The 14,413-nt window shown below is 47.8% G+C and overlaps 1 pseudogene; it reads right to left on the bottom strand.

Annotated features, from left to right (window-relative positions):
- The window catches only part of LOC115462307, a 759,864-nt pseudogene that overhangs the window by 269,679 nt on the left and 475,772 nt on the right, over positions 1-14,413 (bottom strand).

Genomic DNA, 14,413 nt, shown 5'->3' with positions numbered 1-14,413 from the left:
AACTGCTCTTTATCAGACAGGCTGCAAGATGCAAGGCCAAACCTTCAGGGTGCTTGTTCCCCAGATAAACTAAGTTGGGCGTTAGCTGATCCTGAAGTTCACAGGAAGAGATTCACCATTACCCAATCATACATTTGTTACAGAAGCTTAGTTATTCTAAATATGAGAATACATATCTGATTGCAAACTTGCCATTAATAAGTTATATTTTACTTAAAGCAAGTTCTATTCTTTACCGTCTATGTTCAGGCTAATTTAGTAAGTATATTTTTATGTTTATTTCTTATTGTGTATTTTTTCCCTCGCCAGGAGGAAAAGGCTCCTGATGTTCGGTATGCTTAAAGCTTTCGCTTATCGCTATGTCAGCTGCCGAACCAACTTCTTCATTAAAGTACCTTAAGGTCATCAGACACCCCCAAGTCCCGCCGAATAAGCAATTGTGATAAACAAAGTATAGGATACCCTAAGAATGCCAGAGTCATAGTTATTGAAGGTTTTACAGACAGGAATCGAAACAATACTCCAATGAAAACAGAAGAATCTTAGAAACAGACCCACCCCAGGTACTAATGTCATCTCGCCATCACTCATTATCAGTCACACCGGCTTCCTGTAGTGGGACTCACCCAGATTTTAAGAATAACGGGAAACCCTTACCTAGAGACATCAGGATCTCATAGTTGTCCTTCATCACCTCCCTCCAAAGCTCCTTCTGCTCCTCATCTAAATACTCCCACTCCTCCTGGGAGAAAGAGACAGAGACGTCCTCAAATGTCACCCGCATCTGAAACACAAACCAGAAACACAGTCAGGGACATGGGAGGTGCTCAGAATGCATTAGATTTCAGCTCCTGCCTTTGTGTTTGGGGTTGTAACTGTGCAGAATTCTTAAAAATTCAGCTTTATCTATCTTTTTGTGTAGAATTCCCCCGGCATTAACACCCAGCTCTTCTGTTCTCCAGGACTGACTCCGCCTAAGCCGTCTCCCAGTTCAGGCTTGATTACCCCATCCCCTCAGTAATCTCAGTCTCCAACTAGTATGAACCCCTCCCTAAGAACACTGACCCCCCCCCCCCCCCAGCAGTTTTCTCTGCCCCGACCTTTATTTCTTTTTTTACTCATTCCAAGAATCCCACCTCCCCATTCCTCCCAGAGCATACAAATCCCATACCTCTGTCAATCTGCAGCCCCCCCCCCAGCAGTAAAAACACCCAGAGCTCTCTCTCACACTGCACACACTGGTTCTCTTTCTGAAATCCCTCTTGCCCTTAGCTCATAAACTTCCACAGCTCTCTCAAAATACCCCCAACCCACATAGCCCCCAGCTCACACTCTCCACTGTTCTCTCAACATCCTCAGCACTCACAGCATCATAGCCATCCCCCCCCCCCCCCCCCCCCCCCCACTGCATATACACTCTCCCCACAGCTCTTTTGGGCCAATGATCAGAAGCAAACGCAGGCACCAGAGGCTGCTACCACCCCATGATCAGAGCAACCGAGCGCATGAAACAACACGCTTGCAGGCTCTGAACGCAACTAGCATGCAAATGCATGCAAAACAGGGCTTGGGGGGGATGGAGACCACCTTTTGACAACCCAGACTTGTCAAACAAGTGCGGGAGGACTGTCTACCCCATGCTCAAATTTGCATGCAATTATCTCTGATCAGAGGTCCAGTAAAGCCCCCTGCTCTTCCAGCACTACTTTTAGAGCGCTGTTTGGAACAGCACGGGGCTTTTGATCATCTGCCCATTTGTGAATATTGCCAATACATATCACCAGCTGTCTCCCTCCCTCCCTCCCTCCCATACGGAACTTCTCCTGTTCTATGGAATCCCCAAAATTCAGCCACGTTTCTCCCCTGACACCCCGAGCTTTTCCTCTTTGCCCCTCCTGCAGCACCCCCTCCTCAACTTGCCCTTTTCATCTCCTCTCTCTCTCTCCTCACTCCCCAATCTCTCCCTCCACCCCTAGTATGCACCTGCCCTCTCGCTGCACCACCTAACTTGTCCTGTTCATTACCTTTCATTTCCCTTCTTCCCCAATGCTCTACACAGATGAAGAAGCAAGAAGATTGATGCCGGCTAGATCCTGCGCCTCTGTCACAACGACTTTGACTGCTGAATTTGAACCGTGAGATTCTACGGTGTCCCCCAAGGCTCAAATTCAGCAGTCAGAGCCAGTGCGGCAAAGGAACAGCACACAGACCAACATGCAAATGCTCTCCTACTTCTGTTTGTGATGAGGATTCTATGTCAGTTCCATCTGGACACTTCCTACCGGACCATTCCCACCCACCAATTCCCATGTGGACAATTTCCACCCAGAACTCAAAAAATACAAAACACATAAGGCAAGTAATCTCCCCCTCTTTTCTCTTCCAGATCATACCCTCTCACTCCCCCCCCCCCCCCAACATTATCTTTTACACATCCTTTTCCCCTTCCAGACATGCAGTTCATGAGAGGGGGTGACTAATGCCCCCCAACCCACCAAACTAGGTTTGAACCTAATTCAGTCCCTCAAAATGACATACTGATTATGATTTATAACAAATGACTGCTCTACCTATGAAAAGATATTCTGTCCTCTGTGCACATCCGTTTGCTGCTCTAACTTCCTCATTCCAGACGTAAGAAAGAAGCGACGATCGGTAAAAAAGCCAGAGAGGGTGGGAAATGACCGGGGAGGGTGGGAGGAGGGGGAGTCCTTGGTGGGAACAGTCCAGGTGGGAACTCGCCTGATATCATGATGAGTCCCAGGGAGGTAGGGGGCAAGAAATGAAATGGAACAAGGAGAGCGGTGCCACAGGAGGGCAGGTGCCCATTGGGGGTGTGGGTGGGGGTGGAGGGAGGGAGAAGAGCTCAGTGTAGGAATTCTGCAGAGTCATCTGTTTTAAATGGCTATGCACAGGCGATCAGCAGGTTTATTTATTTATTTATTTATTTATTGCATTTGTATCCCACATTTTCCCACCTTTTTGCGGGCTCAGTGTGGCTTACAATAGGATATGAATAATAGAAATACATTTGTTACAATTTGGTTATGGATTACATTGTGCAAAGGTATAAGAGACATTCAAATGTCAGATTTGGAATATGACAATGGGATATCAACATAGAAGTAATTGGAAGGGGGCAATGGGAAGCTAAAGGGTAGTGTTAGACAAAGACATATGGTGTCCATAGTTCCGTGGATAAGTGCGTGATAGATTGGGGTGGGGATGAGGGATCAAAGTGGTTGTAAGATGCATTGATGAATAGTGAGTGTGGACTCTATGTGAGTTGGCTCTTTCCGTAAGTTTGTTCAAACAGGTGAGTCTTTAGTAGTTTACGGAAGGAAGCTTGATCGTCAATCCTTCTCAGGTTACGCGGTAGTGTATTCCATGCCTGCGTGCTCTTGTGGGAAAAGGTTGACGCGTGCAGCGTCTTGTATTTCATGCCTTTGTAAGTGGGGAAGTGGAGGTTTAGGTGTGTTCGGGATGATCTTTTAGCGTTTCTGGGTGGTAGGTCTATTAGATCAGACATGTACGCTGGGGCTTCGCCGTAGATGATCTTATGGACTAGTGTACAAACTTTAAAAGTAACGCGTTCCTTGAGTGGAAGCCAATGTAATTTTTCTCGTAGTGGTTGTACCCTTTCATATCTTGGTTTTCCGAAGATGAGCCTGGCTGCTGTATTTTGGGCTGTTTGAAGTTTCCTCAGTATTTGCTCTTTGCAGCCCACGTATAGTGAGTTGCAGTAGTCCAGGTGGCTGAGGACGAGGGATTGCACTAGGCTGCGGAAGACGTACCTTGGGAAGAATGGTCTTATTCTTTTCAATTTCCACATGCAGTAGAACATCTTCTTGGTTGTGTTGTTTGCGTGGGTTTCGAGTGTTAAGTGGCGGTCGATGGTGACTCCAAGGATTTTTAGCGTTTCTGAGACTGGAAGGTTTAGGGTTGGTGTGTTTATTGCGTTGAATTCATTTGTGTTATATTGGGAGGTGAGTATCAGGCATTGGGTTTTTTCTGCATTTAGTTTCAGGCGGAATGCATCTGTCCATGTGTTCATGATGTGTAGACTTTGATTGATTTCGTTGGAGATTTCTTTGGTATCTTGTTTGAATGGGATGTATATTGTCACATCGTCGGCGTATATGTATGGGTTGAGGTTGTGGTTTGATAGGAGTTTGGCTAAAGGGATCATCATTAGGTTGAATATAGTTGGTGATAGAGGCGATCCTTGTGGGACTCCACATTCAGGTGTCCATGCTTTGGACGTGGTTGAATTTGATGTGACTTGATACGAGCGCATGGTTAAGAACCCCTTGAACCAGTTCAGGACATTTCCTCCTATGCCAAAGTATTCAAGTATGTGTAGTAGGATTCCATGATCAACCATGTCGAAGGCGCTTGACATGTCGAATTGTAAGAGGAGTATATTGTTACCAGTTGCAATTATTTGTTTGAATTTGGTCATGAGAGTGACTAATACTGTTTCTGTGGTGTGATTCGAACGGAATCCTGATTGGGCATCATGGAGTATTGAATGTTTGTCTAGATAGTTTGTGAGCTGTTTAGTTACCATACCTTCAGTTATCTTGGTTATTAGTGGTATGGATGCTATTGGCCTGTAGTTGGTTATTTCGCTCGTGTTTTTCTTTGTATCTTTAGGAATTGGGGTGAGTAAGATTTTTCCTTTTTCCTTTGGGAAGAGTCCATTTTGTAGCATGTGATTTATATGGTTTGTTAGGTCTAGTATGAATAGTTGAGGAGCAGATTTCATGAGGTTCTCCAACACTCACTGTAAACTAGATACCTGCCCCAACTACCTAATGAAATCCGCCCCTGACCGCTTCGTAGCAGACCTCACATCCCACCTAAACTACATGCTTCAGCAAGGTCTCTTCCCTAAGGAAAATGGCAATTTCCTTGTCATCAACAGCAGATGAATCCATTAACTGATGGGTTGTATCCGCCTACCAGCAGGTGGAGATAGAGAACACTGAAAGCACATGGTGTTCCTGGACGCCCAACCCCCACTGCCTTCAGTATATCTCTATCTCCCAGCAGGTGTGGACCTCGCTTCTCAGCGCCTGGATTTCTGCCTGGGGTGGCTCCTGTGCTTTGCCAGTAGAGCAGGGGGTGTTGTGGCTGGTGGTGCCCACTTTAAAGGCATACTTGGTTTGCCCTGTCCCTGCCTTACCCCATTCCCCCTCCCTCCAGAGTTCCTCTGTGGCTGCCTGCCTCCATCTTTCCTCACAGTAAAAAAAAGAGAGAGAGGCTTTCTCCAGAGCTACTGGTTCGGTGCAGTTTGACCGAAGCTCGTTTGACTCGGTCTTCTGAGGTGAGAGTGGTGCCCAGCTCCTCTGGGAAGGCTCTGAATTACCTAGGGTATGAAATTTCTGCTGAGGGTCTGCGACCTCAGAAGAAGCGAGTACAGGCCTTACAACAACTGAAACAATCTACCAATCTCACAGAACTTCGTTCCTTTCTGGGAATATGCAATTACTCCAGGCAGTTCATAGATGAGTATGCGGAGATCACCCGACCATTGGTCAAGTTATTGAAGAAGGATGTACCCTGGACTTGGAGTCCAGAGCAGGAATCTGCTATGCAGGAGCTGAAGGATCAGCTTAGCCGCTTTCCATGCCTCGCGTACCCTGAGGGGGGTCTTGAGTTCTACGTTGACCTGGGATACTCCAATCACTCCATGAGTGCTGTCTTGTATCAGAAATATGATTCTGATAAGCGGGTTGTGGCCTATGCCGGCAAAGGCCTATCAGATGTGGAAAAGAAGTATTCAGACTGTGAGAAATCCTTGTTGACCATGGTGTGGGCGCTGCAACATTTCCGGAGTTACATCCAAGGGGAGAAGCTAATTGTGGAAACTTGTCATCAAATTGTCGGTTTCCTGGGGAGCGACCGGATCAAATCTGGTCAGGTGTCCAACAGTAGGATAGTCTCCTGGACACTGGCTCTTCAAGGATGGCCTCTAGAGGTAAGGTATGCTCAAAAACATCGCAATGTAGTAGCCCAAGGTATGGCTGATCTGCATGACTGCGCAGGACATGATTCCCTTGCAGGTAGTCCTGAAACAGATATCCCACCATCAGAGATAGAACCTCATCGACACCACCTGTATGATGAGAAGATTTGTGCTACCATGCCCAAAGTCTATGTGGATGGTTGTGCCTACCGCCGTGATACGGATCAGGAGTTGGTTGCAGGTGTGGGAGTGGTATGGAATCCAACCATTCCAGAGGAGACTTTGAAGCACAGTTTGGGTTCACAAACGAACCAGTATGCTGAGATAGTTGCAGCTTTGGTGGCAGTACAGTCTGCAGTTCAGAAAGGAATTAGGAAATTAGTCATATGCACTGATTCAGATTATGTGAGACAGAACTTTGTGTCTCATCTACCCAACTGGAAGCAGAACAACATGCTAAACTCGAAAGGAAAACCGGTACATCATGGAAGTTTGATTCTGGCCTTAGATCAGCTGGTATGGGGCCATGACATGACCATCTATTGGAAGAAGGTTAAGGGCCATGCCAAAGTTGATAGTCCTGACAAGATAGGGAACGACTTAGCAGACAAACTCGCCAAGGAAGGAACACTCACAGGAGAATTATGGCAGTTCTCAGAGTCTGAGACATTGACAGTTCATGCTGTCACCCGACGGCAAACAAAACAGTCGAATGAGACTCCCGTGTTCCAGTGGTGCAGTGAAGTCCCATCATTTGATCTTGTCACAGCTCAGAAATCTGATCCAGTAGTTGGACGATTTTATGAGTACATCCAGAATCCGCAAGAACATCCATTGACCAAAGAGGAATGTCAAGCCGAAGAACTGAGGATACTCTATACATCCAGAAAGAAGTTCAAGATCTGTCAGGACCTGCTTATTTGGACGAGTAAGCATGGCATTGAGCAATGGGTTGTGCCTCATCGTGGCATCATGCTGCAACATGCTCATGATGAACCATGTGCAGGACATCGAGGTGAAGGCATCACCTATGAGACCTTGAAGCAAGTGGCTTATTGGCCACACATGCATCAAGATGTGCAGCTATATACTTGAGGTTGTCTGACCTGTTGTCGTTTCCAGCCATCTTCTCCATCTCATCGAGCACCACTCAGGAAGAAGGGTATTGCTATGCCCTGGTCAGATATCCAGATCGATTGGGTGGGACCTGTGGTTCGATCCACCTGAGGCAACAAGTACATGTTGACTGTCACCTGCCTGTTCATCAAGTGGGTGGAGTGTCTACCGGCACCCAATTGCACGGCCGAAACTACGGCTACATTGCTACTGAATCATGTGTTCAGTCGTTGGGGTCTGCCCATGAGAGTGGATTCCGACCAAGGATCTCAGTTTACAGCAGAAGCAATCCAACACATGTGGAAGATGCAAGGCGTGAAGATTAAACTGCACATTGCCTACCGACCTCAGTCCTCCTTAGACCTGAAATTCTACACCTTTTTTTTAAGGTACCCCTGCAAGTGTATAATAAAGTTTAGGGACAAAAAATAGGTATTTACAGAGCCGGCTCATGTGTCGGCGCTCATAACCTCAGCGAAAGTGGATAAGTGTTAATTATAAGTATTTACTCCGCTTAACAGAATTTTTCCTTTTTTGATTTTCCTTTATTAGATATTTTGTCTCCTGTAGATTTCTGAAATCTTGGATCATAATTTATGGACTTGAGTATAGTTTACCTGTTAAAGTGAAGCTTTTTTGTTTTATTATTATGTTTATATATTTTGCTGTTTTTTAGATACTTTTCCTGAACAAGAGGATTTTCTTGTAAAATATTGGATAACTAGTAAAAAAGCCCCGTTTCTGATGCAAATGAAACGGGGGCTAGCAAGGTTTTCTTCAGAGTGTGCATGTGGGAGTGTGTGTGTCCCTGCTCTCTGCCCTCTCTCCCTTCCCCTGTGCTGTCTGTCCCCTCCCCCTGGGAGTCGAGTCCTTCAGTGTTAAGTTTCCTGCTGTGCTGTGTTTGTGTTACAGAGATAGTGAGGGCTTCTGCCCTCTCTCCCCTCCCCCCTCTGAGTCCTTCACTGTTACAGAGAGAGCGATTTGATTTCGTGCTTTGCTATGTTTTCCTTCACTGTTTGTGTTACAGAGAGAGCAAGGGCGGGGCAGACACTCATGAGGAAACCGGATATCTCTCCCCCTTCACACTTCCGGCTGGAGGCTTCATTTAGAACGTTGGTGGTGCCTTTTATATAGAGAGATATGAATTAAAAAACAAAACAAAATAGATATGTGGCTGGGAGATACCTCAATTCGGGGACAGATTGGGGAACACCAAATTTTGCCCCGCACATGGTCAGATCATTCACCAGTATTAATGCATTTTCACAATCTGAGATTACCAAAGGAAGAACGCATTTGGCGTCTAGATGACGCATTGCTGGCTGACCCTGACAACTTATCCCAGATAGAACAGCACATCAAAGATTATATCCACTTCAACGATAATGGGGAGGTTTCCCCGACTATCTTATGGGACGGTCACGCTGTTGGAAAAAGAGGTCTGCAAAGGAAGTGGGGCTACATGAGAAATTAGCAAAAATCAAAGAGCAAATACATCGGGGGGGGGGGGGGGCAGGTGTCTTCTGATCTGGCAGCTTGGGCTCAGGGGTTGCGCAATCAAATTCGCGAGCTAGAGTTGGCAGATCTCTCGGAAAAGTTACAAAGAGCACGCCAGTCACACTGACAGACTTCATCGACTTACCAACTAGAAACACATCCGAATCAACACGGACGTACCTAAATCTGCACTACCCAAGCTGCAAAGGACTCAAATACAAATCAACTTACGCGTCCAGTTTTTCCTACATAAGCACACAACTGTGGAACGCATTACCAAAAGCCTTGAAAACTACGTACGACCACCTACACTTCCGGAGAACACTAAAAACCTACCTGTTTAGAAAGGCATACCCTACCGAGCCAACATAAATGCCTGATCTCTGCAACACAACAAAACTAAAGTACGTAATGGACATAACACAGGTCTTCCGTTGCCCGATTTCCTAATGTGGCCATGCCACATGAGCTTTACCTTACCACAACATCACTCTGTAGTCTGCAAACGCCTTCGCAGTACTATGTAAGCCACATTGAGCCTGCAAATAGGTGGGAAAATGGGGGATCCAAATGTAACAAATAAATAAATTATACTGTTAGGTGTGTTTTTTTGCATGGAGTTGATGGAGACCTTTATATGCCTGTTTTTTGGCTGAGCTCTGTGGTTTATAATTGCCAGGGTTTATATATTTATGATCTATATTAAACATTTTTCTGTATTCATTGACGAAGACCTTGGTAGTGTGAAACATGTCCCTGTCAAGCTTTTAACTATTTATGTATTTATTAGTTTATGGGTAGTGAATACATTTTGGATAGTTTTATTTTTAACCTCTACGATCTGCTGTCTTGTCTTTTATTTATAAAGCGAATGATACATACCTGTAGCAGGTGTTCTCCGAGGACAGCAGGCTGCTTGTTCTCACGACTGGGGTATCCCTAGCTCTCAGGCTCACTCAAAACAAGAATCCAGGTCAACTGAACCTCGCAACGGCGAGGGTATAACAGAAATTGACCTACGAAGAACAACTAACTGAGAGTGCAGCCTGACCAGAATAAATTCGGGTCCTGGAGGGTGGAGTTGGATTTAAACCCCAAACAGATTCTGCAGCACCGACTGCCCGAACCGACTGTCGCGCCGGGTATCCTGCTGCAGGCAGTAATGAGATGTGAATGTGTGGACGGATGACCACGTCGCAGCTTTGCAAATCTCTTCAATAGTGGCAGACTTCAAGTGGGCCACCGACGCTGCCATGGCTCTGACACTATGAGCCGTGACATGACCCTCAAGAGTCAGCCCAGCCTGGGCGAAAGTGAAGGAAATGCAATCTGCTAGCCAATTGGAGATGGTGCGTTTCCCGACAGCAACCCCTTTGTCAGCCCTTGACCCTCAGAAAGTGAGCCCCTGTGCCGAACGGAGTTAGGCAGCCGGACAATCCTGATCTTACCTGGAGAGTGAGGCAACAACTCCTCAGGAAGTCAGAGGAGTGTAGACACAGGTGAGACTTCCAGGGCAGATGAGAAGCAGGAACAAAGTCCAAGACCAGGCAAGCCTCAGAGCAGGGGACGAACAAGAGCACAGTCCAGGTCCAGGCAAACACAAGGCAGGTGGCAACAGAAGCAAAGTCCAGGTCCAGGCAAGTTTCAGGGCAGGCTGCAAACAAAAGCAAAGTCCAGGTCCAGGCAAGTGTCAAGGCAGGCTGCAAACAAAAGCAAAGTCCAGGTCCAGGCAAGTTTCAAGGCAGGCTGCAAACAAAAGCAAAGTCCAGGTCCAGGCAAGTTTCAGGGCAGGCTGCAGACAAAAGCAAAGTCCAGGTCCAGGCAAGTTTCAAGGCAGGCTGCAAACAAAAGCAAAGTCCAGGTCCAGGCAAGTTTCAAGGCAGGCTGCAAACAAAAGCAAAGTCCAGGTCCAGGCAAGTTTCAGGGCAGGCTGCAGACAAAAGCAAAGTCCAGGTCCAGGCAAGTTTCAAAGCAAGAGCAATCCAGGAAGAATCCAACGCCGCAGAATCCACCAAAGCAGAAGCCGAAGCAATGAGAGTTCTGCCTTGCTGCTCCTAAATAGCCCTCCCCATTAGGAGGACCGGTAACAGCTGAAAGGAGGCGGAGCTACCCACAACCGTGACTCAACAGCCCCGGATTGGCCGGCCAGAAGCAGGGGGCGGAGTCAGCCGCGATCGGCCAATCCGGACGTTGTGGGGAGTGACATCGTTCCTCTGAGGCTCCGCGCCTGCAAGGGATCCCTTTCTCGGGGAACGCCGGCCCTGTCCACCTGGCCGGCGTCTCCCCGCCGCCACCGAAGCGGACCGGAGGGCCGGAGCAGCCCAGACTGCAGACAGGATCCCAGCGGTGCGACGCAGGGGCTTGGTGCCCGACCACCTCTCCTGGCCAACACTCCCTGCGACACCCTGACAGCGTGGCATGCCCGACGGAGAAGCGGCACAGGTGAGGGACGCGACAGTACCCCCCCCGAAAGCCCCCCTCCTCCGTCTCGGCCCAGGTCTAGAAGGATAACGAGAGTGAAACTCTCGAACCAAGTCGGGTGCATGGACATTCTTTGCTGGTTCCCAAGAATTATCTTCAGGACCAAAATTTTTCCATGAAATCAAATAAAAAAGTCCTCCCCTTTGGAGCTTGGAATCCAGAATTTCCTGTACCTCAAACTCAGGATCCGGCTCAGAATCAGGAACAGTAATCCGCTTAGGTTCAGGATGCCACTGTGAGGCCCGGAAAGGTTTGAGTAACGAGACGTGGAAAGCATTGTGGATATGCAGATTACTAGGTAAGTGAAGACGATAGACTACCGTCCCCACTCTAGATTGAACAGCAAATGGACCAATAAATCGGGGAGCAAACTTCAAGGACGGAAGACGAAGCTTCAGATATTTGGTGCTAAGCCGCACCCGTTGCCCCGGCTGGAAAACGGGAGCGGCCCGACGATGGCGATCAGCAAACCGTTTATACCGGACCGCCGCCCGCTGCAAGTGGTGCTGTACTGTTCTCCAAGTGTCCTGGATAGTGGAGAGAGTTGGCTGAACTAGTGGAGGAGCGTGATCCAAAGGAAGCGGAGGAGGAAGACAAGGATGACGTCCAAAAACAGCAAAAAAGGGTGAAGTCTGGGAGGCAGAGTGCACACTATTATTGTAGGCGAACTCAGCCCAAGGCAAAAGATCAGTCCAATTGTCCTGACGGGTGTTAGTAAAAGCCCGGAGGAAAGCCTTAAGCGTCTGATTAGTCCGTTCAGCCATGCCATTTGTCTGCGGATGATAAGCTGAAGAAAAAAGTGTGGCGACACCAAAAGCGGAGCACAAGGACCTCCAGAATCGAGACGTGAATTGGGAACCTCTATCACTGATGATACGCCGAGGAAATCCATGTAACCGAAAAACATGCTGGACAAAATGAGAGGCCAAAACAGCAGCAGAGGGTAGGGTTCGCATAGGAACAAAATGTGCCATGCGGGAAAAACGATCCACCACCACCCAGATGACAGTGTTACCCTTGGAGGGAGGAAGATCCGTAATAAAGTCCATAGAAATGTCCTGCCACGGATGCTGAGGTATGGGCAAGGGTTGCAGAGGTCCCCAGGCCTTGCCTGGAGGAGACTTGGTGCGAGCACAGGTGGGACAGGTAGAAACAAACTGTAGAATGTCCTGAGCCATATGAGGCCACCAAAAATAACGGGAGATGAGCTGATAGGTCTTTCGGAACCCAAAATGTCCAGAAAAAACAGAAGAATGACCCCACTGTAACACCTTGCGTCTGGAGCGGGCAGGAACCGGGGTCCGCAGAGAAGCAGCAGCCACCACCGACGCAGGAAGACAAGCCGGATTTAGCATAGGAGAAACCTCATCCAGGTCCTCGGGCTCCTCAAAGGCTCGGGAGAGCGCATCAGCTTGGACGTTCTTTTCAGTAGGTCGGAAGATCAAGTGAAAGTCAAAACGGGCAAAAAAAAGAGACCATCTGGCTTGCCGTGGGTTGAGACGCTTGGCATTCTGTAGATAAAGAAGGTTCTTATGATCAGTGATCACAGTAAAAGGATGAGCGGCCCCCTCAAGAAGATAACGCCATTCCTGAAAGGCAAGCTTCATGGCTAGCAATTCTCTGTCCCCCACCGTATAATTACGTTCCGCTGGGGAAAACTTCTTAGAAAAGAAAAAACAAGGATGCCGTTTACCAGAAGAAGCCACCTGTGATAAGACAGCTCCAGCTCCAAGAGCAGATGCATCCACTTCAACAACAAAAGGCTTAGCAATATCTGGAGTACGGAGTACTGGAGCAGACACAAAAGCAGTCTTCAAAGTAGAGAAAGCCTCCAGAGCTGTGGGGGACCAATTCCGCACATCGGCCCCTTTTCTGGTTAAAGCTGTCAAAGGAGCTGTAATCAAAGAATAATGTGGAATAAACTGTCTGTAGTAATTGGCGAAACCAAGGAACCTCTGCAAGGCCCGAAGTCCTTGAGGCCGGGGCCAATCTTGGATAGCCTGAAGCTTAGCAGGGTCCATCTGAAGGCCATCGGCGGAGATAATATGTCCCAGAAAAGGAATAGTCGACTGGTGAAATGCACATTTCTCCAACTTGGCAAACAGTCGATGAGCCCGAAGGCGTTGGAGCACCGTGCGCACGTGCCCTGGATGATCCTGAGGAGAAGCAGAGAAGATAAGGATATCATCCAAATAGACAATAACGGATGAATACAGTAAATCCCGGAAAATGAAATTAATAAAGTCCTGAAAAACAGCTGGGGCATTACACAGGCCGAAAGGCATGACCCGGTATTCAAAGTGGCCTTCGTGAGTATTAAATGCAGTCTTCCACTCATCCCCCTCACGAATGCGGATCAAATTGTATGCACCTCGGAGATCCAACTTGGTGAAGATAACCGTCCCCTGAAGACGATCAAACAACTCAGGGATTAGAGGAAGGGGATAGCGGTTCTTAATCGTGATAGCATTCAGTCCTCGATAGTCAATACAAGGTCTCAGCGACCCGTCTTTTTTGGACACAAAAAAAAAACCCGCACCAGCCGGGGAGGAGGAGGGTCGAATAAATCCCTTGGTAAGATTCTCATGAATGTATTGCCGCATAGCAGCCGACTCAGTTCTGGACAGAGTATATAATCGTCCCCTAGGAGGCATCTTGCCCGGCAGTAAATCAATAGAACAGTCAAAGGGGCGATGGGGAGGGAGGGAGTCAGCCTCCCGTGCATCAAAAACATCTTGAAAGTCACTATATTCCTCAGGAAGACAAGCTTCATAAGGTCGAAGAATCCCAGGTGAGGCGGCAATGCTTCTAGGAGGATGTTCCACAGGAGTCAGGCAGACCTCAAAACAACGTTTACTCCATTGACTGATCTCCCCAGTCGGCCAGTTGATGCTGGGTGCGTGTAGACGTAACCAGGGTAACCCTAGGATAACAGGATGGATAGCATGGGGCAAAATAAAAAATTGGATCTCTTCATGATGCAAGAGACCCACCTGCATCTTCAGTGGTGGGGTGAGCTGGGTAACAAGATGAGGCAGAGCCGAGCCATGAATGGACGTTACCTGCAGCGCGGGTCTACAAGGCACTGCAGGTTCACCCAGCTTCTTAAGAAGAGATGCATCAATAAAATTACCTCCCGCTCCAGAGTCCAACAGAGCTAAAGTGTTCACCCTGAAGTCACGCCAAAGGAGAATTATGGGCACAGAAATCAAGTTATCTGGAAGGAAATTCGAATGACCCAACGCCACCCCTTCCTCAGGGCTTGGGTCTAGGCATTTCCCGGCTTATTGGGACACTCCTTCACAAAGTGACCAGGTTTACCACAATAAAGGCAAAGTCTATGGTTTC

The sequence above is a fragment of the Microcaecilia unicolor genome, chromosome 1 (assembly GCF_901765095.1).
Source record: "Microcaecilia unicolor chromosome 1, aMicUni1.1, whole genome shotgun sequence".
NCBI lineage: Eukaryota > Metazoa > Chordata > Amphibia > Gymnophiona > Siphonopidae > Microcaecilia > Microcaecilia unicolor.
This window is presented reverse-complemented; position numbering and strand designations above follow the sequence as displayed.